This window comes from Eumetopias jubatus, unplaced genomic scaffold, assembly GCF_037043125.1.
Source record: "Eumetopias jubatus isolate StellerSeaLion01/CBP00866 unplaced genomic scaffold, mEumJub1_p1.0 scaffold_187, whole genome shotgun sequence".
NCBI lineage: Eukaryota > Metazoa > Chordata > Mammalia > Carnivora > Otariidae > Eumetopias > Eumetopias jubatus.
This window is the reverse complement of record NW_028274993.1, coordinates 44,451-68,347: the sequence shown is the minus strand read 5'-3', so window position 1 is coordinate 68,347 and position 23,897 is coordinate 44,451. Positions and strand designations below refer to the sequence as shown.

Below are 23,897 nucleotides of genomic sequence, written 5' to 3'. Positions count from 1 at the left end.
CGCGCCGCCGTCCCGCCGTGTCGATGAGCGAACGAGCCTCGCTCTTCGCTTCGCCGTTGCGGGGAGACTGAGCACGGACTCGGGTGTCAACGGGTGGTCCCGGGTGCCAACGGGTGAGGGCCCGGGCGGTCGGCCATCTTGTATCATGCCCACACGGAGCGGGGACCCCCGGCCCGGGGGCAAAGGGACGGTGATCCGCCGGGAGGGGGGGAATGCCCGCCCGGGTGGAAGCGCAGCCCAGGGCTGCTGGGGAGAAGGTGGAGGCGTGCCCAGGCAGAAGATGGGGCCGGTTGCCCGGTGTGCCTGGGCACTCGGGGCGGCCCAGGGGAATGGCCAGTGACTCGGTGGATGAGGGCCCGAGGCGCGGGACCTCGGAAGGGCACGCCTGCCTGCCGGGCCGGGGTGCCGTCCCATACGCGCTCCGACCCCCACCCCCACCCCCACCCCGCCCCCTACGCCCACCCCCTCCCCCACACCCCTCCCCCACCCCCGGCCCCACCCCCACCGCGCCCCAAGCCCGCCGCGGTCCTCGCCGCCCTCCCCCTTTACCTCCCTCCGAACCCGCCGCCTCCCCCCGACCCACCCGCCCCCGCCGCCCCCCAGCCCGCCCTTGTTCAAGTGGGCGTGGGCGTGGTGGCTTGCAGGTGGAAGGGCCGGCTGGCGGCCGTTTGCCCGTGCAGCCGGCACCCGCAGCGGGCCCGGGACCCGCGGGGCGGTGCGCGCGTGGCGAGGGGCCGGGGGCCAGGGGGTGTTTGGAGGAAGCCTTGCTGGGTAAGCCGGGGGGGGTGGGGCTGTGGCGGCAAAGGGAGGGCAAGGGAGGCCGAAGGGGCAAGAAAAGACCAAGAAAAAAAGCCTACAGCACCCGGTATTCCCAGGCGGTCTCCCATCCAAGTACTAACCAGGCCCGACCCTGCTTAGCTTCCGAGATCAGACGAGATCGGGCGCGTTCAGGGTGGTATGGCCGTAGACGTGAGCTGCTGCCACTAGGCGCCCTAAGAGCCTGCTCTGTGCCTCCCGACCCGCGCCCTGCCGCTCTTCGCTCCTCACTCCCCACCCGCCCCCCCTCCTGCCCTGGGCCTTGCACCTGCCTGCCCGCCTGCCTGCCTTCCAACCGGCCCAGGGGACGGGGGCGCCTGCAGCGCCCCCCTGTCGCGAAAGTCCAGGCACTCTCCCGCACGGGGACTCTCCAGTCCCGGCAGCCGCCGCCGCCACCGCCGCCTGGCTCCCGAGATGGCAAAGGGGAGCGTCGGGGCGCCGGGAGCGCGGCCCGCGCGGTGTTCTCCGCGCCCACCCACCCACCGTCCCCCACCCTCCGCCCGAGGGCAAGCGAGGGCCGCCACCAGGCCTTCCCGCCTCTCCACCCCGCCTTGCTCAAAGCCAGCGCCAGCCACCGGCGCCCGCCAGGGACCCTCCTCAGCAGCCCAACCCCATCGCCCTTCCTCCGCCACCCTTCCCTCGCCCACCCACCGACGCCAGGACCCGACTGAGAGACTCGAGAGCACGGCTGGCACAGACGAACGCACAGACACTCGGGGAAAGACAGAGACCCAGAGAGAGGGAGATGTAGATAGAGAGGAAGAGACACACAGGGGGAGACACAGACAGAGCATCCAACACACAGACCCGCTCGGACCGCACGACAGACGCACGCAGACCCTGACCTGGATGTGCACAGGGACTCAGACTCAGGTGCCCCCGACAGAAACAGACACACAGCCCACACACACCGCACAGCACACAGCACAGCACAGCACAGCACAGCACAGGACAGCACAGAACACCACACCACAGCACACACACACACACACACACACACACACACACACACACACACACACACACACAAACACACACACACACACGGAGGAGGCTGTGTTGGCGAGGAAGCTGGCCCCGGGGAGGGTGGTCGTCCTTGGGCGTGGTTTGGGCGCCCAGGAGCTCCTCGGGGCCCGAGGACTTGCAGCCCAGTCTCCAGGAAACCCGCTCTGCCCCCATTCCTGCCCGGGACCCTCTGTGGCCCTGGGCGCGTACGGGCCATTCTCCTATGCTATCCTCCTTGACTTGGGGGGCCGCTTTTGCTCGTCGGGCGCCGCGCGCCGCCGTCCCGCCGTGTCGATGAGCGAACGAGCCTCGCTCTTCGCTTCGCCGTTGCGGGGAGACTGAGCACGGACTCGGGTGTCAACGGGTGGTCCCGGGTGCCAACGGGTGAGGGCCCGGGCGGTCGGCCATCTTGTATCATGCCCACACGGAGCGGGGACCCCCGGCCCGGGGGCAAAGGGACGGTGATCCGCCGGGAGGGGGGGAATGCCCGCCCGGGTGGAAGCGCAGCCCAGGGCTGCTGGGGAGAAGGTGGAGGCGTGCCCAGGCAGAAGATGGGGCCGGTTGCCCGGTGTGCCTGGGCACTCGGGGCGGCCCAGGGGAATGGCCAGTGACTCGGTGGATGAGGGCCCGAGGCGCGGGACCTCGGAAGGGCACGCCTGCCTGCCGGGCCGGGGTGCCGTCCCATACGCGCTCCCACCCCCACCCCCACCCCCACCCCGCCCCCTACGCCCACCCCCTCCCCCACACCCCTCCCCCACCCCCGGCCCCACCCCCACCGCGCCCCAAGCCCGCCGCGGTCCTCGCCGCCCTCCCCCTTTACCTCCCTCCGAACCCGCCGCCTCCCCCCGACCCACCCGCCCCCGCCGCCCCCCAGCCCGCCCTTGTTCAAGTGGGCGTGGGCGTGGTGGCTTGCAGGTGGAAGGGCCGGCTGGCGGCCGTTTGCCCGTGCAGCCGGCACCCGCAGCGGGCCCGGGACCCGCGGGGCGGTGCGCGCGTGGCGAGGGGCCGGGGGCCAGGGCGTGTTTGGAGGAAGCCTTGCTGGGTAAGGCGGGGGGGGGGGGCTGTGGCGGCAAAGGGAGGGGAAGGGAGGCCGAAGGGGCAAGAAAAGACCAAGAAAAAAAGCCTACAGCACCCGGTATTCCCAGGCGGTCTCCCATCCAAGTACTAACCAGGCCCGACCCTGCTTAGCTTCCGAGATCAGACGAGATCGGGCGCGTTCAGGGTGGTATGGCCGTAGACGTGAGCTGCTGCCACTAGGCGCCCTAAGAGCCTGCTCTGTGCCTCCCGACCCGCGCCCTGCCGCTCTTCGCTCCTCACTCCCCACCCGCCCCCCCTCCTGCCCTGGGCCTTGCACCTGCCTGCCCGCCTGCCTGCCTTCCAACCGGCCCAGGGGACGGGGGCGCCTGCAGCGCCCCCCTGTCGCGAAAGTCCAGGCACTCTCCCGCACGGGGACTCTCCAGTCCCGGCAGCCGCCGCCGCCACCGCCGCCTGGCTCCCGAGATGGCAAAGGGGAGCGTCGGGGCGCCGGGAGCGCGGCCCGCGCGGTGTTCTCCGCGCCCACCCACCCACCGTCCCCCACCCTCCGCCCGAGGGCAAGCGAGGGCCGCCACCAGGCCTTCCCGCCTCTCCACCCCGCCTTGCTCAAAGCCAGCGCCAGCCACCGGCGCCCGCCAGGGACCCTCCTCAGCAGCCCAACCCCATCGCCCTTCCTCCGCCACCCTTCCCTCGCCCACCCACCGACGCCAGGACCCGACTGAGAGACTCGAGAGCACGGCTGGCACAGACGAACGCACACACACTCGGGGAAAGACAGAGACCCAGAGAGAGGGAGATGTAGATAGAGAGGAAGAGACACACAGGGGGAGACACAGACAGAGCATCCAACACACAGACCCGCTCGGACCGCACGACAGACGCACGCAGACCCTGACCTGGATGTGCACAGAGACTCAGACTCAGGTGCCCCCGACAGAAACAGACACACAGCCCACACACACCGCACAGCACACAGCACAGCACAGCACAGCACAGCACAGGACAGCACAGAACACCACACCACAGCACACCACACACACACACACACACACACACACACACACACACACACACACGGAGGAGGCTGTGTTGGCGAGGAAGCTGGCCCCGGGGAGGGTGGTCGTCCTTGGGCATGGTTTGGGCGCCCAGGAGCTCCTCGGGGCCCGAGGATTTGCAGCCCAGTCTCCAGGAAACCCGCTCTGCCCCCATTCCTGCCCGGGACCCTCTGTGGCCCTGGGCGCGTACGGGCCATTCTCCTATGCTCTCGTCCTTGACTTGGGGGGCCGCTTTTGCTCGTCGGGCGCCGCGCGCCGCCGTCCCGCCGTGTCGATGAGCGAACGAGCCTCGCTCTTCGCTTCGCCGTTGCGGGAGACTGAGCACGGAGTCGGGTGTCAACGGGTGGTCCCGGGTGCCAACGGGTGAGGGCCCGGGCGATCGGCCAACTTGTACCATGCCCACACGGAGCGGGGACCCCCGGCCCGGGGGCAAAGGGACGGTGATCCGCCGGGAGGGGGGGAATGCCCGCCCGGGTGGAAGCGCAGCCCAGGGCTACTGGGGAGAAGGTGGAGGCGTGCCCAGGCAGAAGATGGGGCCGGTTGCCCGGTGTGCCTGGGCACTCGGGGCGGCCCAGGGGAATGGCCAGTGACTCGGTGGATGAGGGCCCGAGGCGCGGGACCTCGGAAGGGCACGCCTGCCTGCCGGGCCGGGGTGCCGTCCCATACGCGCTCCCACCCCCACCCCCTCCCCCACCCCGCCCCCTACGCCCACCCTCTCCCCCACACCCCTCCCCCACACCCGGCCCCACCCCCACCGCGCCCCAAGCCCGCCGCGGTCCTCGCCGCCCTCCCCCTTTACCTCCCTCCGCACCCGCCGCCTCCCCCCGACCCACCCGCCCCCGCCGCCCCCCAGCCCGCCCTTGTTCAAGTGGGCGTGGGCGTGGTGGCTTGCAGGTGGAAGGGCCGGCTGGCGGCCGTTTGCCCGTGCAGCCGGCACCCGCAGCGGGCCCGGGACCCGCGGGGCGGTGCGCGCGTGGCGAGGGGCCAGGGGCCAGGGGGTGTTTGGAGGAAGCCTTGCTGGGTAAGGCGGGGGGGGGGGGCTGTGGCGGCAAAGGGAGGGCAAGGGAGGCCGAAGGGGCAAGAAAAGACCAAGAAAAAAAGCCTACAGCACCCGGTATTCCCAGGCGGTCTCCCATCCAAGTACTAACCAGGCCCGACCCTGCTTAGCTTCCGAGATCAGACGAGATCGGGCGCGTTCAGGGTGGTATGGCCGTAGACGTGAGCTGCTGCCACTAGGCGCCCTAAGAGCCTGCTCTGTGCCTCCCGACCCGCGCCCTGCCGCTCTTCGCTCCTCACTCCCCACCCGCCCCCCCTCCTGCCCTGGGCCTTGCACCTGCCTGCCCGCCTGCCTGCCTTCCAACCGGCCCAGGGGACGGGGGCGCCTGCAGCGCCCCCCTGTCGCGAAAGTCCAGGCACTCTCCCGCACGGGGACTCTCCAGTCCCGGCAGCCGCCGCCGCCACCGCCGCCTGGCTCCCGAGATGGCAAAGGGGAGCGTCGGGGCGCCGGGAGCGCGGCCCGCGCGGTGTTCTCCGCGCCCACCCACCCACCGTCCCCCACCCTCCGCCCGAGGGCAAGCGAGGGCCGCCACCAGGCCTTCCCGCCTCTCCACCCCGCCTTGCTCAAAGCCAGCGCCAGCCACCGGCGCCCGCCAGGGACCCTCCTCAGCAGCCCAACCCCATCGCCCTTCCTCCGCCACCCTTCCCTCGCCCACCCACCGACGCCAGGACCCGACTGAGAGACTCGAGAGCACGGCTGGCACAGACGAACGCACAGACACTCGGGGAAAGACAGAGACCCAGAGAGAGGGAGATGTAGATAGAGAGGAAGAGACACACAGGGGGAGACACAGACAGAGCATCCAACACACAGACCCGCTCGGACCGCACGACAGACGCACGCAGACCCTGACCTGGATGTGCACAGGGACTCAGACTCAGGTGCCCCCGACAGAAACAGACACACAGCCCACACACACCGCACAGCACACAGCACAGCACAGCACAGCACAGAACACCACACCACAGCACACCACACACACACACACACACACACACACACACACACACACACACACACACACAAACACACACACACACACGGAGGAGGCTGTGTTGGCGAGGAAGCTGGCCCCGGGGAGGGTGGTCGTCCTTGGGCGTGGTTTGGGCGCCCAGGAGCTCCTCGGGGCCCGAGGACTTGCAGCCCAGTCTCCAGGAAACCCGCTCTGCTCCCATTCCTGCCCGGGACCCTCTGTGGCCCTGGGCGCGTACGGGCCATTCTCCTATGCTCTCGTCCTTGACTTGGGGGGCCGCTTTTGCTCGTCGGGCGCCGCGCGCCGCCGTCCCGCCGTGTCGATGAGCGAACGAGCCTCGCTCTTCGCTTCGCCGTTGCGGGGAGACTGAGCACGGACTCGGGTGTCAACGGGTGGTCCCGGGTGCCAACGGGTGAGGGCCCGGGCGGTCGGCCATCTTGTATCATGCCCACACGGAGCGGGGACCCCCGGCCCGGGGGCAAAGGGACGGTGATCCGCCGGGAGGGGGGGAATGCCCGCCCGGGTGGAAGCGCAGCCCAGGGCTGCTGGGGAGAAGGTGGAGGCGTGCCCAGGCAGAAGATGGGGCCGGTTGCCCGGTGTGCCTGGGCACTCGGGGCGGCCCAGGGGAATGGCCAGTGACTCGGTGGATGAGGGCCCGAGGCGCGGGACCTCGGAAGGGCACGCCTGCCTGCCGGGCCGGGGTGCCGTCCCATACGCGCTCCCACCCCCACCCCCACCCCCACCCCGCCCCCTACGCCCACCCCCTCCCCCACACCCCTCCCCCACCCCCGGCCCCACCCCCACCGCGCCCCCTACGCCCACCCCCTCCCCCACACCCCTCCCCCACCCCCACCCCCACCCCCACCCCGCCCCCTACGCCCACCCTCTACCCCACACCCCTCCCCCACCCCCGGCCCCACCCCCACCGCGCCCCAAGCCCGCCGCGGTCCTCGCCGCCCTCCCCCTTTACCTCCCTCCGAACCCGCCGCCTCCCCCCGACCCACCCGCCCCCGCCGCCCCCCAGCCCGCCCTTGTTCAAGTGGGCGTGGGCGTGGTGGCTTGCAGGTGGAAGGGCCGGCTGGCGGCCGTTTGCCCGTGCAGCCGGCACCCGCAGCGGGCCCGGGACCCGCGGGGCGGTGCGCGCGTGGCGAGGGGCCGGGGGCCAGGGGGTGTTTGGAGGAAGCCTTGCTGGGTAAGGCGGGGGGGGGGGGCTGTGGCGGCAAAGGGAGGGGAAGGGAGGCCGAAGGGGCAAGAAAAGACCAAGAAAAAAAGCCTACAGCACCCGGTATTCCCAGGCGGTCTCCCATCCAAGTACTAACCAGGCCCGACCCTGCTTAGCTTCCGAGATCAGACGAGATCGGGCGCGTTCAGGGTGGTATGGCCGTAGACGTGAGCTGCTGCCACTAGGCGCCCTAAGAGCCTGCTCTGTGCCTCCCGACCCGCGCCCTGCCGCTCTTCGCTCCTCACTCCCCACCCGCCCCCCCTCCTGCCCTGGGCCTTGCACCTGCCTGCCCGCCTGCCTGCCTTCCAACCGGCCCAGGGGACGGGGGCGCCTGCAGCGCCCCCCTGTCGCGAAAGTCCAGGCACTCTCCCGCACGGGGACTCTCCAGTCCCGGCAGCCGCCGCCGCCACCGCCGCCTGGCTCCCGAGATGGCAAAGGGGAGCGTCGGGGCGCCGGGAGCGCGGCCCGCGCGGTGTTCTCCGCGCCCACCCACCCACCGTCCCCCACCCTCCGCCCGAGGGCAAGCGAGGGCCGCCACCAGGCCTTCCCGCCTCTCCACCCCGCCTTGCTCAAAGCCAGCGCCAGCCACCGGCGCCCGCCAGGGACCCTCCTCAGCAGCCCAACCCCATCGCCCTTCCTCCGCCACCCTTCCCTCGCCCACCCACCGACGCCAGGACCCGACTGAGAGACTCGAGAGCACGGCTGGCACAGACGAACGCACAGACACTCGGGGAAAGACAGAGACCCAGAGAGAGGGAGATGTAGATAGAGAGGAAGAGACACACAGGGGGAGACACAGACAGAGCATCCAACACACAGACCCGCTCGGACCGCACGACAGACGCACGCAGACCCTGACCTGGATGTGCACAGGGACTCAGACTCAGGTGCCCCCGACAGAAACAGACACACAGCCCACACACACCGCACAGCACACAGCACAGCACAGCACAGCACAGCACAGGACAGCACAGAACACCACACCACAGCACACCACACACACACACACACACACACACACACACACACACACACACACACACACGGAGGAGGCTGTGTTGGCGAGGAAGCTGGCCCCGGGGAGGGTGGTCGTCCTTGGGCGTGGTTTGGGCGCCCAGGAGCTCGTCGGGGCCCGAGGACTTGCAGCCCAGTCTCCAGGAAACCCGCTCTGCCCCCATTCCTGCCCGGGACCCTCTGTGGCCCTGGGCGCGTACGGGCCATTCTCCTATGCTCTCGTCCTTGACTTGGGGGGCCGCTTTTGCTCGTCGGGCGCCGCGCGCCGCCGTCCCGCCGTGTCGATGAGCGAACGAGCCTCGCTCTTCGCTTCGCCGTTGCGGGAGACTGAGCACGGAGTCGGGTGTCAACGGGTGGTCCCGGGTGCCAACGGGTGAGGGCCCGGGCGGTCGGCCATCTTGTATCATGCCCACACGGAGCGGGGACCCCCGGCCCGGGGGCAAAGGGACGGTGATCCGCCGGGAGGGGGGGAATGCCCGCCCGGGTGGAAGCGCAGCCCAGGGCTGCTGGGGAGAAGGTGGAGGCGTGCCCAGGCAGAAGATGGGGCCGGTTGCCCGGTGTGCCTGGGCACTCGGGGCGGCCCAGGGGAATGGCCAGTGACTCGGTGGATGAGGGCCCGAGGCGCGGGACCTCGGAAGGGCACGCCTGCCTGCCGGGCCGGGGTGCCGTCCCATACGCGCTCCCACCCCCACCCCCACCCCCACCCCGCCCCCTACGCCCACCCCCTCCCCCACACCCCTCCCCCACCCCCGGCCCCACCCCCACCGCGCCCCAAGCCCGCCGCGGTCCTCGCCGCCCTCCCCCTTTACCTCCCTCCGAACCCGCCGCCTCCCCCCGACCCACCCGCCCCCGCCGCCCCCCAGCCCGCCCTTGTTCAAGTGGGCGTGGGCGTGGTGGCTTGCAGGTGGAAGGGCCGGCTGGCGGCCGTTTGCCCGTGCAGCAGGCACCCGCAGCGGGCCCGGGACCCGCGGGGCGGTGCGCGCGTGGCGAGGGGCCGGGGGCCAGGGCGTGTTTGGAGGAAGCCTTGCTGGGTAAGGCGGGGGGGGGGGGCTGTGGCGGCAAAGGGAGGGGAAGGGAGGCCGAAGGGGCAAGAAAAGACGAAGAAAAAAAGCCTACAGCACCCGGTATTCCCAGGCGGTCTCCCATCCAAGTACTAACCAGGCCCGACCCTGCTTAGCTTCCGAGATCAGACGAGATCGGGCGCGTTCAGGGTGGTATGGCCGTAGACGTGAGCTGCTGCCACTAGGCGCCCTAAGAGCCTGCTCTGTGCCTCCCGACCCGCGCCCTGCCGCTCTTCGCTCCTCACTCCCCACCCGCCCCCCCTCCTGCCCTGGGCCTTGCACCTGCCTGCCCGCCTGCCTGCCTTCCAACCGGCCCAGGGGACGGGGGCGCCTGCAGCGCCCCCCTGTCGCGAAAGTCCAGGCACTCTCCCGCACGGGGACTCTCCAGTCCCGGCAGCCGCCGCCGCCACCGCCGCCTGGCTCCCGAGATGGCAAAGGGGAGCGTCGGGGCGCCGGGAGCGCGGCCCGCTCGGTGTTCTCCGCGCCCACCCACCCACCGTCCCCCACCCTCCGCCCGAGGGCAAGCGAGGGCCGCCACCAGGCCTTCCCGCCTCTCCACCCCGCCTTGCTCAAAGCCAGCGCCAGCCACCGGCGCCCGCCAGGGACCCTCCTCAGCAGCCCAACCCCATCGCCCTTCCTCCGCCACCCTTCCCTCGCCCACCCACCGACGCCAGGACCCGACTGAGAGACTCGAGAGCACGGCTGGCACAGACGAACGCACAGACACTCGGGGAAAGACAGAGACCCAGAGAGAGGGAGATGTAGATAGAGAGGAAGAGACACACAGGGGGAGACACAGACAGAGCATCCAACACACAGACCCGCTCGGACCGCACGACAGACGCACGCAGACCCTGACCTGGATGTGCACAGGGACTCAGACTCAGGTGCCCCCGACAGAAACAGACACACAGCCCACACACACCGCACAGCACACAGCACAGCACAGCACAGCACAGCACAGAACACCACACCACAGCACACCACACACACACACACACACACAGACACACACACACACACACACACACACACGGAGGAGTCTGTGTTGGCGAGGAAGCTGGCCCCGGGGAGGGTGGTCGTCCTTGGGCGTGGTTTGGGCGCCCAGGAGCTCCTCGGGGCCCGAGGACTTGCAGCCCAGTCTCCAGGAAACCCGCTCTGCTCCCATTCCTGCCCGGGACCCTCTGTGGCCCTGGGCGCGTACGGGCCATTCTCCTATGCTCTCGTCCTTGACTTGGGGGGCCGCTTTTGCTCGTCGGGCGCCGCGCGCCGCCGTCCCGCCGTGTCGATGAGCGAACGAGCCTCGCTCTTCGCTTCGCCGTTGCGGGGAGACTGAGCACGGACTCGGGTGTCAACGGGTGGTCCCGGGTGCCAACGGGTGAGGGCCCGGGCGGTCGGCCATCTTGTATCATGCCCACACGGAGCGGGGACCCCCGGCCCGGGGACAAGGGACGGTGATCCGCCGGGAGGGGGGGAATGCCCGCCCGGGTGGAAGCGCAGCCCAGGGCTGCTGGGGAGAAGGTGGAGGCGTGCCCAGGCAGAAGATGGGGCCGGTTGCCCGGTGTGCCTGGGCACTCGGGGCGGCCCAGGGGAATGGACAGTGACTCGGTGGATGAGGGCCCGAGGCGCGGGACCTCGGAAGGGCACGCCTGCCTGCCGGGCCGGGGTGCCGTCCCATACGCGCTCCCACCCCCACCCCCACCCCCACCCCGCCCCCTACGCCCACCCCCTCCCCCACACCCCTCCCCCACCCCCGGCCCCACCCCCACCGCGCCCCAAGCCCGCCGCGGTCCTCGCCGCCCTCCCTTTTTACCTCCCTCCGAACCCGCCGCCTCCCCCCGACCCACCCGCCCCCGCCGCCCCCCAGCCCGCCCTTGTTCAAGTGGGCGTGGGCGTGGTGGCTTGCAGGTGGAAGGGCCGGCTGGCGGCCGTTTGCCCGTGCAGCCGGCACCCGCAGCGGGCCCGGGACCCGCGGGGCGGTGCGCGCGTGGCGAGGGGCCGGGGGCCAGGGGGTGTTTGGAGGAAGCCTTGCTGGGTAAGGCGGGGGGGGGGGGGGCTGTGGCGGCAAAGGGAGGGCAAGGGAGGCCGAAGGGGCAAGAAAAGACCAAGAAAAAAAGCCTACAGCACCCGGTATTCCCAGGCGGTCTCCCATCCAAGTACTAACCAGGCCCGACCCTGCTTAGCTTCCGAGATCAGACGAGATCGGGCGCGTTCAGGGTGGTATGGCCGTAGACGTGAGCTGCTGCCACTAGGCGCCCTAAGAGCCTGCTCTGTGCCTCCCGACCCGCGCCCTGCCGCTCTTCGCTCCTCACTCCCCACCCGCCCCCCCTCCTGCCCTGGGCCTTGCACCTGCCTGCCCGCCTGCCTGCCTTCCAACCGGCCCAGGGGACGGGGGCGCCTGCAGCGCCCCCCTGTCGCGAAAGTCCAGGCACTCTCCCGCACGGGGACTCTCCAGTCCCGGCAGCCGCCGCCGCCACCGCCGCCTGGCTCCCGAGATGGCAAAGGGGAGCGTCGGGGCGCCGGGAGCGCGGCCCGCGCGGTGTTCTCCGCGCCCACCCACCCACCGTCCCCCACCCTCCGCCCGAGGGCAAGCGAGGGCCGCCACCAGGCCTTCCCGCCTCTCCACCCCGCCTTGCTCAAAGCCAGCGCCAGCCACCGGCGCCCGCCAGGGACCCTCCTCAGCAGCCCAACCCCATCGCCCTTCCTCCGCCACCCTTCCCTCGCCCACCCACCGACGCCAGGACCCGACTGAGAGACTCGAGAGCACGGCTGGCACAGACGAACGCACAGACACTCGGGGAAAGACAGAGACCCAGAGAGAGGGAGATGTAGATAGAGAGGAAGAGACACACAGGGGGAGACACAGACAGAGCATCCAACACACAGACCCGCTCGGACCGCACGACAGACGCACGCAGACCCTGACCTGGATGTGCACAGGGACTCAGACTCAGGTGCCCCCGACAGAAACAGACACACAGCCCACACACACCGCACAGCACACAGCACAGCACAGCACAGCACAGCACAGGACAGCACAGAACACCACACCACAGCACACCACACACACACACACACACACACAGACACACACACACACACACACACACACACACGGAGGAGGCTGTGTTGGCGAGGAAGCTGGCCCCGGGGAGGGTGGTCGTCCTTGGGCGTGGTTTGGGCGCCCAGGAGCTCCTCGGGGCCCGAGGACTTGCAGCCCAGTCTCCAGGAAACCCGCTCTGCTCCCATTCCTGCCCGGGACCCTCTGTGGCCCTGGGCGCGTACGGGCCATTCTCCTATGCTCTCGTCCTTGACTTGGGGGGCCGCTTTTGCTCGTCGGGCGCCGCGCGCCGCCGTCCCGCCGTGTCGATGAGCGAACGAGCCTCGCTCTTCGCTTCGCCGTTGCGGGGAGACTGAGCACGGACTCGGGTGTCAACGGGTGGTCCCGGGTGCCAACGGGTGAGGGCCCGGGCGGTCGGCCATCTTGTATCATGCCCACACGGAGCGGGGACCCCCGGCCCGGGGGCAAAGGGACGGTGATCCGCCGGGAGGGGGGGAATGCCCGCCCGGGTGGAAGCGCAGCCCAGGGCTGCTGGGGAGAAGGTGGAGGCGTGCCCAGGCAGAAGATGGGGCCGGTTGCCCGGTGTGCCTGGGCACTCGGGGCGGCCCAGGGGAATGGCCAGTGACTCGGTGGATGAGGGCCCGAGGCGCGGGACCTCGGAAGGGCACGCCTGCCTGCCGGGCCGGGGTGCCGTCCCATACGCGCTCCCACCCCCACCCCCACCCCCACCCCGCCCCCTACGCCCACCCCCTCCCCCACACCCCTCCCCCACCCCCGGCCCCACCCCCACCGCGCCCCAAGCCCGCCGCGGTCCTCGCCGCCCTCCCCCTTTACCTCCCTCCGAACCCGCCGCCTCCCCCCGACCCACCCGCCCCCGCCGCCCCCCAGCCCGCCCTTGTTCAAGTGGGCGTGGGCGTGGTGGCTTGCAGGTGGAAGGGCCGGCTGGCGGTCGTTTGCCCGTGCAGCCGGCACCCGCAGCGGGCCCGGGACCCGCGGGGCGGTGCGCGCGTGGCGAGGGGCCGGGGGCCAGGGCGTGTTTGGAGGAAGCCTTGCTGGGTAAGGCGGGGGGGGGGGGGGCTGTGGCGGCAAAGGGAGGGGAAGGGAGGCCGAAGGGGCAAGAAAAGACCAAGAAAAAAAGCCTACAGCACCCGGTATTCCCAGGCGGTCTCCCATCCAAGTACTAACCAGGCCCGACCCTGCTTAGCTTCCGAGATCAGACGAGATCGGGCGCGTTCAGGGTGGTATGGCCGTAGACGTGAGCTGCTGCCACTAGGCGCCCTAAGAGCCTGCTCTGTGCCTCCCGACCCGCGCCCTGCCGCTCTTCGCTCCTCACTCCCCACCCGCCCCCCCTCCTGCCCTGGGCCTTGCACCTGCCTGCCCGCCTGCCTGCCTTCCAACCGGCCCAGGGGACGGGGGCGCCTGCAGCGCCCCCCTGTCGCGAAAGTCCAGGCACTCTCCCGCACGGGGACTCTCCAGTCCCGGCAGCCGCCGCCGCCACCGCCGCCTGGCTCCCGAGATGGCAAAGGGGAGCGTCGGGGCGCCGGGAGCGCGGCCCGCGCGGTGTTCTCCGCGCCCACCCACCCACCGTCCCCCACCCTCCGCCCGAGGGCAAGCGAGGGCCGCCACCAGGCCTTCCCGCCTCTCCACCCCGCCTTGCTCAAAGCCAGCGCCAGCCACCGGCGCCCGCCAGGGACCCTCTTCAGCAGCCCAACCCCATCGCCCTTCCTCCGCCACCCTTCCCTCGCCCACCCACCGACGCCAGGACCCGACTGAGAGACTCGAGAGCACGGCTGGCACAGACGAACGCACAGACACTCGGGGAAAGACAGAGACCCAGAGAGAGGGAGATGTAGATAGAGAGGAAGAGACACACAGGGGGAGACACAGACAGAGCATCCAACACACAGACCCGCTCGGACCGCACGACAGACGCACGCAGACCCTGACCTGGATGTGCACAGGGACTCAGACTCAGGTGCCCCCGACAGAAACAGACACACAGCCCACACACACCGCACAGCACACAGCACAGCACAGCACAGCACAGCACAGGACAGCACAGAACACCACACCACAGCACACCACACACACACACACACACACACAGACACACACACACACACACACACACACACACGGAGGAGGCTGTGTTGGCGAGGAAGCTGGCCCCGGGGAGGGTGGTCGTCCTTGGGCGTGGTTTGGGCGCCCAGGAGCTCCTCGGGGCCCGAGGACTTGCAGCCCAGTCTCCAGGAAACCCGCTCTGCTCCCATTCCTGCCCGGGACCCTCTGTGGCCCTGGGCGCGTACGGGCCATTCTCCTATGCTCTCGTCCTTGACTTGGGGGGCCGCTTTTGCTCGTCGGGCGCCGCGCGCCGCCGTCCCGCCGTGTCGATGAGCGAGCGAGCCTCGCTCTTCGCTTCGCCGTTGCGGGGAGACTGAGCACGGACTCGGGTGTCAACGGGTGGTCCCGGGTGCCAACGGGTGAGGGCCCGGGCGGTCGGCCATCTTGTATCATGCCCACACGGAGCGGGGACACCCGGCCCGGGGGCAAAGGGACGGTGATCCGCCGGGAGGGGGGGAATGCCCGCCCGGGTGGAAGCGCAGCCCAGGGCTGCTGGGGAGAAGGTGGAGGCGTGCCCAGGCAGAAGATGGGGCCGGTTGCCCGGTGTGCCTGGGCACTCGGGGCGGCCCAGGGGAATGGCCAGTGACTCGGTGGATGAGGGCCCGAGGCGCGGGACCTCGGAAGGGCACGCCTGCCTGCCGGGCCGGGGTGCCGTCCCATACGCGCTCCCACCCCCACCCCCACCCCCACCCCGCACTCTACGCCTACCCCCTCCCCCACACCCCTCCCCCACCCCCGGCCCCACCCCCACCGCGCCCCCTACGCCCACCCCCTCCCCCACACCCCTCCCCCACCCCCACCCCCACCCCCACCCCGCCCCCTACGCCCACCCTCTCCCCCACACCCCTCCCCCACACCCGGCCCCACCCCCACCGCGCCCCAAGCCCGCCGCGGTCCTCGCCGCCCTCCCCCTTTACCTCCCTCCGAACCCGCCGCCTCCCCCCGACCCACCCGCCCCCGCCGCCCCCCAGCCCGCCCTTGTTCAAGTGGGCGTGGGCGTGGTGGCTTGCAGGTGGAAGGGCCGGCTGGCGGCCGTTTGCCCGTGCAGCCGGCACCCGCAGCGGGCCCGGGACCCGCGGGGCGGTGCGCGCGTGGCGAGGGGCCGGGGGCCAGGGGGTGTTTGGAGGAAGCCTTGCTGGGTAAGGCGGGGGGGGGGGCTGTGGCGGCAAAGGGAGGGGAAGGGAGGCCGAAGGGGCAAGAAAAGACCAAGAAAAAAAGCCTACAGCACCCGGTATTCCCAGGCGGTCTCCCATCCAAGTACTAACCAGGCCCGACCCTGCTTAGCTTCCGAGATCAGACGAGATCGGGCGCGTTCAGGGTGGTATGGCCGTAGACGTGAGCTGCTGCCACTAGGCGCCCTAAGAGCCTGCTCTGTGCCTCCCGACCCGCGCCCTGCCGCTCTTCGCTCCTCACTCCCCACCCGCCCCCCCTCCTGCCCTGGGCCTTGCACCTGCCTGCCCGCCTGCCTGCCTTCCAACCGGCCCAGGGGACGGGGGCGCCTGCAGCGCCCCCCTGTCGCGAAAGTCCAGGCACTCTCCCGCACGGGGACTCTCCAGTCCCGGCAGCCGCCGCCGCCACCGCCGCCTGGCTCCCGAGATGGCAAAGGGGAGCGTCGGGGCGCCGGGAGCGCGGCCCGCGCGGTGTTCTCCGCGCCCACCCACCCACCGTCCCCCACCCTCCGCCCGAGGGCAAGCGAGGGCCGCCACCAGGCCTTCCCGCCTCTCCACCCCGCCTTGCTCAAAGCCAGCGCCAGCCACCGGCGCCCGCCAGGGACCCTCCTCAGCAGCCCAACCCCATCGCCCTTCCTCCGCCACCCTTCCCTCGCCCACCCACCGACGCCAGGACCCGACTGAGAGACTCGAGAGCACGGCTGGCACAGACGAACGCACAGACACTCGGGGAAAGACAGAGACCCAGAGAGAGGGAGATGTAGATAGAGAGGAAGAGACACACAGGGGGAGACACAGACAGAGCATCCAACACACAGACCCGCTCGGACCGCACGACAGACGCACGCAGACCCTGACCTGGATGTGCACAGGGACTCAGACTCAGGTGCCCCCGACAGAAACAGACACACAGCCCACACACACCGCACAGCACACAGCACAGCACAGCACAGCACAGCACAGGACAGCACAGAACACCACACCACAGCACACCACACACACACACACACACACAGACACACACACACACACACACACACGGAGGAGGCTGTGTTGGCGAGGAAGCTGGCCCCGGGGAGGGTGGTCGTCCTTGGGCGTGGTTTGGGCGCCCAGGAGCTCCTCGGGGCCCGAGGACTTGCAGCCCAGTCTCCAGGAAACCCGCTCTGCTCCCATTCCTGCCCGGGACCCTCTGTGGCCCTGGGCGCGTACGGGCCATTCTCCTATGCTCTCGTCCTTGACTTGGGGGGCCGCTTTTGCTCGTCGGGCGCCGCGCGCCGCCGTCCCGCCGTGTCGATGAGCGAACGAGCCTCGCTCTTCGCTTCGCCGTTGCGGGGAGACTGAGCACGGACTCGGGTGTCAACGGGTGGTCCCGGGTGCCAACGGGTGAGGGCCCGGGCGGTCGGCCATCTTGTATCATGCCCACACGGAGCGGGGACCCCCGGCCCGGGGGCAAAGGGACGGTGATCCGCCGGGAGGGGGGGAATGCCCGCCCGGGTGGAAGCGCAGCCCAGGGCTGCTGGGGAGAAGGTGGAGGCGTGCCCAGGCAGAAGATGGGGCCGGTTGCCCGGTGTGCCTGGGCACTCGGGGCGGCCCAGGGGAATGGCCAGTGACTCGGTGGATGAGGGCCCGAGGCGCGGGACCTCGGAAGGGCACGCCTGCCTGCCGGGCCGGGGTGCCGTCCCATACGCGCTCCCACCCCCACCCCCACCCCCACCCCGCCCCCTACGCCCACCCTCTCCCCCACACCCCTCCCCCACCCCCGGCCCCACCCCCACCGCGCCCCAAGCCCGCCGCGGTCCTCGCCGCCCTCCCCCTTTACCTCCCTCCGAACCCGCCGCCTCCCCCCGACCCACCCGCCCCCGCCGCCCCCCAGCCCGCCCTTGTTCAAGTGGGCGTGGGCGTGGTGGCTTGCAGGTGGAAGGGCCGGCTGGCGGCCGTTTGCCCGTGCAGCCGGCACCCGCAGCGGGCCCGGGACCCGCGGGGCGGTGCGCGCGTGGCGAGGGGCCGGGGGCCAGGGCGTGTTTGGAGGAAGCCTTGCTGGGTAAGGCGGGGGGGGGGGGCTGTGGCGGCAAAGGGAGGGGAAGGGAGGCCGAAGGGGCAAGAAAAGACGAAGAAAAAAAGCCTACAGCACCCGGTATTCCCAGGCGGTCTCCCATCCAAGTACTAACCAGGCCCGACCCTGCTTAGCTTCCGAGATCAGACGAGATCGGGCGCGTTCAGGGTGGTATGGCCGTAGACGTGAGCTGCTGCCACTAGGCGCCCTAAGAGCCTGCTCTGTGCCTCCCGACCCGCGCCCTGCCGCTCTTCGCTCCTCACTCCCCACCCGCCCCCCCTCCTGCCCTGGGCCTTGCACCTGCCTGCCCGCCTGCCTGCCTTCCAACCGGCCCAGGGGACGGGGGCGCCTGCAGCGCCCCCCTGTCGCGAAAGTCCAGGCACTCTCCCGCACGGGGACTCTCCAGTCCCGGCAGCCGCCGCCGCCACCGCCGCCTGGCTCCCGAGATGGCAAAGGGGAGCGTCGGGGCGCCGGGAGCGCGGCCCGCGCGGTGTTCTCCGCGCCCACCCACCCACCGTCCCCCACCCTCCGCCCGAGGGCAAGCGAGGGCCGCCACCAGGCCTTCCCGCCTCTCCACCCCGCCTTGCTCAAAGCCAGCGCCAGCCACCGGCGCCCGCCAGGGACCCTCCTCAGCAGCCCAACCCCATCGCCCTTCCTCCGCCACCCTTCCCTCGCCCACCCACCGACGCCAGGACCCGACTGAGAGACTCGAGAGCACGGCTGGCACAGACGAACGCACAGACACTCGGGGAAAGACAGAGACCCAGAGAGAGGGAGATGTAGATAGAGAGGAAGAGACACACAGGGGGAGACACAGACAGAGCATCCAACACACAGACTCGCTCGGACCGCACGACAGACGCACGCAGACCCTGAGCTGGATGTGCACAGGGACTCAGACTCAGGTGCCCCCGACAGAAACAGACACACAGCCCACACACACCGCACAGCACACAGCACAGCACAGCACAGCACAGCACAGAACACCACACCACAGCACACCACACACACACACACACACACAGACACACACACACACACACACACACACACACGGAGGAGGCTGTGTTGGCGAGGAAGCTGGCCCCGGGGAGGGTGGTCGTCCTTGGGCGTGGTTTGGGCGCCCAGGAGCTCCTCGGGGCCCGAGGACTTGCAGCCCAGTCTCCAGGAAACCCGCTCTGCTCCCATTCCTGCCCGGGACCCTCTGTGGCCCTGGGCGCGTACGGGCCATTCTCCTATGCTCTCGTCCTTGACTTGGGGGGCCGCTTTTGCTCGTCGGGCGCCGCGCGCCGCCGTCCCGCCGTGTCGATGAGCGAACGAGCCTCGCTCTTCGCTTCGCCGTTGCGGGGAGACTGAGCACGGACTCGGGTGTCAACGGGTGGTCCCGGGTGCCAACGGGTGAGGGCCCGGGCGGTCGGCCATCTTGTATCATGCCCACACGGAGCGGGGACCCCCGGCCCGGGGGCAAAGGGACGGTGATCCGCCGGGAGGGGGGGAATGCCCGCCCGGGTGGAAGCGCAGCCCAGGGCTGCTGGGGAGAAGGTGGAGGCGTGCCCAGGCAGAAGATGGGGCCGGTTGCCCGGTGTGCCTGGGCACTCGGGGCGGCCCAGGGGAATGGCCAGTGACTCGGTGGATGAGGGCCCGAGGCGCGGGACCTCGGAAGGGCACGCCTGCCTGCCGGGCCGGGGTGCCGTCCCATACGCGCTCCCACCCCCACCCCCACCCCCACCCCGCCCCCTACGCCCACCCCCTCCCCCACACCCCTCCCCCACCCCCGGCCCCACCCCCACCGCGCCCCAAGCCCGCCGCGGTCCTCGCCGCCCTCCCCCTTTACCTCCCTCCGAACCCGCCGCCTCCCCCCGACCCACCCGCCCCCGCCGCCCCCCAGCCCGCCCTTGTTCAAGTGGGCGTGGGCGTGGTGGCTTGCAGGTGGAAGGGCCGGCTGGCGGCCGTTTGCCCGTGCAGCCGGCACCCGCAGCGGGCCCGGGACCCGCGGGGCGGTGCGCGCGTGGCGAGGGGCCGGGGGCCAGGGCGTGTTTGGAGGAAGCCTTGCTGGGTAAGGCGGGGGGGGGGGGGCTGTGGCGGCAAAGGGAGGGCAAGGGAGGCCGAAGGGGCAAGAAAAGACCAAGAAAAAAAGCCTACAGCACCCGGTATTCCCAGGCGGTCTCCCATCCAAGTACTAACCAGGCCCGACCCTGCTTAGCTTCCGAGATCAGACGAGATCGGGCGCGTTCAGGGTGGTATGGCCGTAGACGTGAGCTGCTGCCACTAGGCGCCCTAAGAGCCTGCTCTGTGCCTCCCGACCCGCGCCCTGCCGCTCTTCGCTCCTCACTCCCCACCCGCCCCCCCTCCTGCCCTGGGCCTTGCACCTGCCTGCCCGCCTGCCTGCCTTCCAACCGGCCCAGGGGACGGGGGCGCCTGCAGCGCCCCCCTGTCGCGAAAGTCCAGGCACTCTCCCGCACGGGGACTCTCCAGTCCCGGCAGCCGCCGCCGCCACCGCCGCCTGGCTCCCGAGATGGCAAAGGGGAGCGTCGGGGCGCCGGGAGCGCGGCCCGCGCGGTGTTCTCCGCGCCCACCCACCCACCGTCCCCCACCCTCCGCCCGAGGGCAAGCGAGGGCCGCCACCAGGCCTTCCCGCCTCTCCACCCCGCCTTGCTCAAAGCCAGCGCCAGCCACCGGCGCCCGCCAGGGACCCTCCTCAGCAGCCCAACCCCATCGCCCTTCCTCCGCCACCCTTCCCTCGCCCACCCACCGACGCCAGGACCCGACTGAGAGACTCGAGAGCACGGCTGGCACAGACGAACGCACAGACACTCGGGGAAAGACAGAGACCCAGAGAGAGGGAGATGTAGATAGAGAGGAAGAGACACACAGGGGGAGACACAGACAGAGCATCCAACACACAGACCCGCTCGGACCGCACGACAGACGCACGCAGACCCTGACCTGGATGTGCACAGGGACTCAGACTCAGGTGCCCCCGACAGAAACAGACACACAGCCCACACACACCGCACAGCACACAGCACAGCACAGCACAGCACAGCACAGGACAGCACAGAACACCACACCACAGCACACCACACACACACACACACACACAGACACACACACACACACACACACACACGGAGGAGGCTGTGTTGGCGAGGAAGCTGGCCCCGGGGAGGGTGGTCGTCCTTGGGCGTGGTTTGGGCGCCCAGGAGCTCCTCGGGGCCCGAGGACTTGCAGCCCAGTCTCCAGGAAACCCGCTCTGCTCCCATTCCTGCCCGGGACCCTCTGTGGCCCTGGGCGCGTACGGGCCATTCTCCTATGCTCTCGTCCTTGACTTGGGGGGCCGCTTTTGCTCGTCGGGCGCCGCGCGCCGCCGTCCCGCCGTGTCGATGAGCGAACGAGCCTCGCTCTTCGCTTCGCCGTTGCGGGGAGACTGAGCACGGACTCGGGTGTCAACGGGTGGTCCCGGGTGCCAACGGGTGAGGGCCCGGGCGGTCGGCCATCTTGTATCATGCCCACACGGAGCGGGGACCCCCGGCCCGGGGGCAAAGGGACGGTGATCCGCCGGGAGGGGGGGAATGCCCGCCCGGGTGGAAGCGCAGCCCAGGGCTGCTGGGGAGAAGGTGGAGGCGTGCCCAGGCAGAAGATGGGGCCGGTTGCCCGGTGTGCCTGGGCACTCGGGGCGGCCCAGGGGAATGGCCAGTGACTCGGTGGATGAGGGCCCGAGGCGCGGGACCTCGGAAGGGCACGCCTGCCTGCCGGGCCGGGGTGCCGTCCCATACGCGCTCCCACCCCCACCCCCACCCCCACCCCGCCCCCTACGCCCACCCCCTCCCCCACACCCCTCCCCCACCCCCGGCCCCACCCCCACCGCGCCCCAAGCCCGCCGCGGTCCTCGCCGCCCTCCCCCTTTACCTCCCTCCGAACCCGCCGCCTCCCCCCGACCCACCCGCCCCCGCCGCCCCCCAGCCCGCCCTTGTTCAAGTGGGCGTGGGCGTGGTGGCTTGCAGGTGGAAGGGCCGGCTGGCGGCCGTTTGCCCGTGCAGCCGGCACCCGCAGCGGGCCCGGGACCCGCGGGGCGGTGCGCGCGTGGCGAGGGGCCGGGGGCCAGGGGGTGTTTGGAGGAAGCCTTGCTGGGTAAGGCGGGGGGGGGGGGGCTGTGGCGGCAAAGGGAGGGCAAGGGAGGCCGAAGGGGCAAGAAAAGACCAAGAAAAAAAGCCTACAGCACCCGGTATTCCCAGGCGGTCTCCCATCCAAGTACTAACCAGGCCCGACCCTGCTTAGCTTCCGAGATCAGACGAGATCGGGCGCGTTCAGGGTGGTATGGCCGTAGACGTGAGCTGCTGCCACTAGGCGCCCTAAGAGCCTGCTCTGTGCCTCCCGACCCGCGCCCTGCCGCTCTTCGCTCCTCACTCCCCACCCGCCCCCCCTCCTGCCCTGGGCCTTGCACCTGCCTGCCCGCCTGCCTGCCTTCCAACCGGCCCAGGGGACGGGGGCGCCTGCAGCGCCCCCCTGTCGCGAAAGTCCAGGCACTCTCCCGCACGGGGACTCTCCAGTCCCGGCAGCCGCCGCCGCCACCGCCGCCTGGCTCCCGAGATGGCAAAGGGGAGCGTCGGGGCGCCGGGAGCGCGGCCCGCGCGGTGTTCTCCGCGCCCACCCACCCACCGTCCCCCACCCTCCGCCCGAGGGCAAGCGAGGGCCGCCACCAGGCCTTCCCGCCTCTCCACCCCGCCTTGCTCAAAGCCAGCGCCAGCCACCGGCGCCCGCCAGGGACCCTCCTCAGCAGCCCAACCCCATCGCCCTTCCTCCGCCACCCTTCCCTCGCCCACCCACCGACGCCAGGACCCGACTGAGAGACTCGAGAGCACGGCTGGCACAGACGAACGCACAGACACTCGGGGAAAGACAGAGACCCAGAGAGAGGGAGATGTAGATAGAGAGGAAGAGACACACAGGGGGAGACACAGACAGAGCATCCAACACACAGACCCGCTCGGACCGCACGACAGACGCACGCAGACCCTGACCTGGATGTGCACAGGGACTCAGACTCAGGTGCCCCAGACAGAAACAGACACACAGCCCACACACACCGCACAGCACACAGCACAGCACAGCACAGCACAGGACAGCACAGAACACCACACCACAGCACACCACACACACACACACACACACACACACACACACACGGAGGAGGCTGTGTTGGCGAGGAAGCTGGCCCCGGGGAGGGTGGTCGTCCTTGGGCGTGGTTTGGGCGCCCAGGAGCTCCTCGGGGCCCGAGGACTTGCAGCCCAGTCTCCAGGAAACCCGCTCTGCTCCCATTCCTGCCCGGGACCCTCTGTGGCCCTGGGCGCGTACGGGCCATTCTCCTATGCTCTCGTCCTTGACTTGGGGGGCCGCTTTTGCTCGTCGGGCGCCGCGCGCCGCCGTCCCGCCGTGTCGATGAGCGAACGAGCCTCGCTCTTCGCTTCGCCGTTGCGGGGAGACTGAGCACGGACTCGGGTGTCAACGGGTGGTCCCGGGTGCCAACGGGTGAGGGCCCGGGCGGTCGGCCATCTTGTATCATGCCCACACGGAGCGGGGACCCCCGGCCCGGGGGCAAAGGGACGGTGATCCGCCGGGAGGGGGGGAATGCCCGCCCGGGTGGAAGCGCAGCCCAGGGCTGCTGGGGAGAAGGTGGAGGCGTGCCCAGGCAGAAGATGGGGCCGGTTGCCCGGTGTGCCTGGGCACTCGGGGCGGCCCAGGGGAATGGCCAGTGACTCGGTGGATGAGGGCCCGAGGCGCGGGACCTCGGAAGGGCACGCCTGCCTGCCGGGCCGGGGTGCCGTCCCATACGCGCTCCCACCCCCACCCCCACCCCCACCCCGCCCCCTACGCCCACCCCCTCCCCCACACCCCTCCCCCACCCCCGGCCCCACCCCCACCGCGCCCCCTACGCCCACCCCCTCCCCCACACCCCTCCCCCACCCCCACCCCCACCCCCACCCCGCCCCCTACGCCCACCCTCTCCCCCACACCCGTCCCCCACACCCGGCCCCACCCCCACCGCGCCCCAAGCCCGCCGCGGTCCTCGCCGCCCTCCCCCTTTACCTCCCTCCGAACCCGCCGCCTCCCCCCGACCCACCCGCCCCCGCCGCCCCCCAGCCCGCCCTTGTTCAAGTGGGCGTGGGCGTGGTGGCTTGCAGGTGGAAGGGCCGGCTGGCGGCCGTTTGCCCGTGCAGCCGGCACCCGCAGCGGGCCCGGGACCCGCGGGGCGGT

The 23,897-nt window shown here is 71.0% G+C and overlaps 11 non-coding genes across 11 annotated transcripts; all 11 read right to left on the bottom strand.

Annotated features, from left to right (window-relative positions):
* Window positions 1-850: 850 nt before the first annotated feature.
* On the bottom strand, window positions 851-969 carry LOC148161352 (5S ribosomal RNA). The gene has a single exon (XR_015767645.1). It is a non-coding gene; the product is annotated as a 5S ribosomal RNA (ribosomal RNA).
* A 1,972-nt stretch (window positions 970-2,941) lies between these two features.
* On the bottom strand, window positions 2,942-3,060 carry LOC148161351 (5S ribosomal RNA). The gene has a single exon (XR_015767644.1). It is a non-coding gene; the product is annotated as a 5S ribosomal RNA (ribosomal RNA).
* A 1,950-nt stretch (window positions 3,061-5,010) lies between these two features.
* LOC148161350 (5S ribosomal RNA) lies at window positions 5,011-5,129 on the bottom strand. The gene has a single exon (XR_015767643.1). It is a non-coding gene; the product is annotated as a 5S ribosomal RNA (ribosomal RNA).
* A 2,082-nt stretch (window positions 5,130-7,211) lies between these two features.
* LOC148161349 (5S ribosomal RNA) lies at window positions 7,212-7,330 on the bottom strand. The gene has a single exon (XR_015767642.1). It is a non-coding gene; the product is annotated as a 5S ribosomal RNA (ribosomal RNA).
* Window positions 7,331-9,286: 1,956 nt separating this feature from the next.
* On the bottom strand, window positions 9,287-9,405 carry LOC148161348 (5S ribosomal RNA). The gene has a single exon (XR_015767641.1). It is a non-coding gene; the product is annotated as a 5S ribosomal RNA (ribosomal RNA).
* Window positions 9,406-11,353: 1,948 nt separating this feature from the next.
* LOC148161347 (5S ribosomal RNA) lies at window positions 11,354-11,472 on the bottom strand. The gene has a single exon (XR_015767640.1). It is a non-coding gene; the product is annotated as a 5S ribosomal RNA (ribosomal RNA).
* Window positions 11,473-13,435: 1,963 nt separating this feature from the next.
* On the bottom strand, window positions 13,436-13,554 carry LOC148161346 (5S ribosomal RNA). Its single transcript, XR_015767639.1, has one exon. It is a non-coding gene; the product is annotated as a 5S ribosomal RNA (ribosomal RNA).
* Window positions 13,555-15,636: 2,082 nt separating this feature from the next.
* On the bottom strand, window positions 15,637-15,755 carry LOC148161345 (5S ribosomal RNA). The gene has a single exon (XR_015767637.1). It is a non-coding gene; the product is annotated as a 5S ribosomal RNA (ribosomal RNA).
* A 1,953-nt stretch (window positions 15,756-17,708) lies between these two features.
* Window positions 17,709-17,827, bottom strand: LOC148161344 (5S ribosomal RNA). Its single transcript, XR_015767636.1, has one exon. It is a non-coding gene; the product is annotated as a 5S ribosomal RNA (ribosomal RNA).
* A 1,950-nt stretch (window positions 17,828-19,777) lies between these two features.
* LOC148161343 (5S ribosomal RNA) lies at window positions 19,778-19,896 on the bottom strand. The gene has a single exon (XR_015767635.1). It is a non-coding gene; the product is annotated as a 5S ribosomal RNA (ribosomal RNA).
* Window positions 19,897-21,852: 1,956 nt separating this feature from the next.
* On the bottom strand, window positions 21,853-21,971 carry LOC148161342 (5S ribosomal RNA). The gene has a single exon (XR_015767634.1). It is a non-coding gene; the product is annotated as a 5S ribosomal RNA (ribosomal RNA).
* Window positions 21,972-23,897: the final 1,926 nt, after the last annotated feature.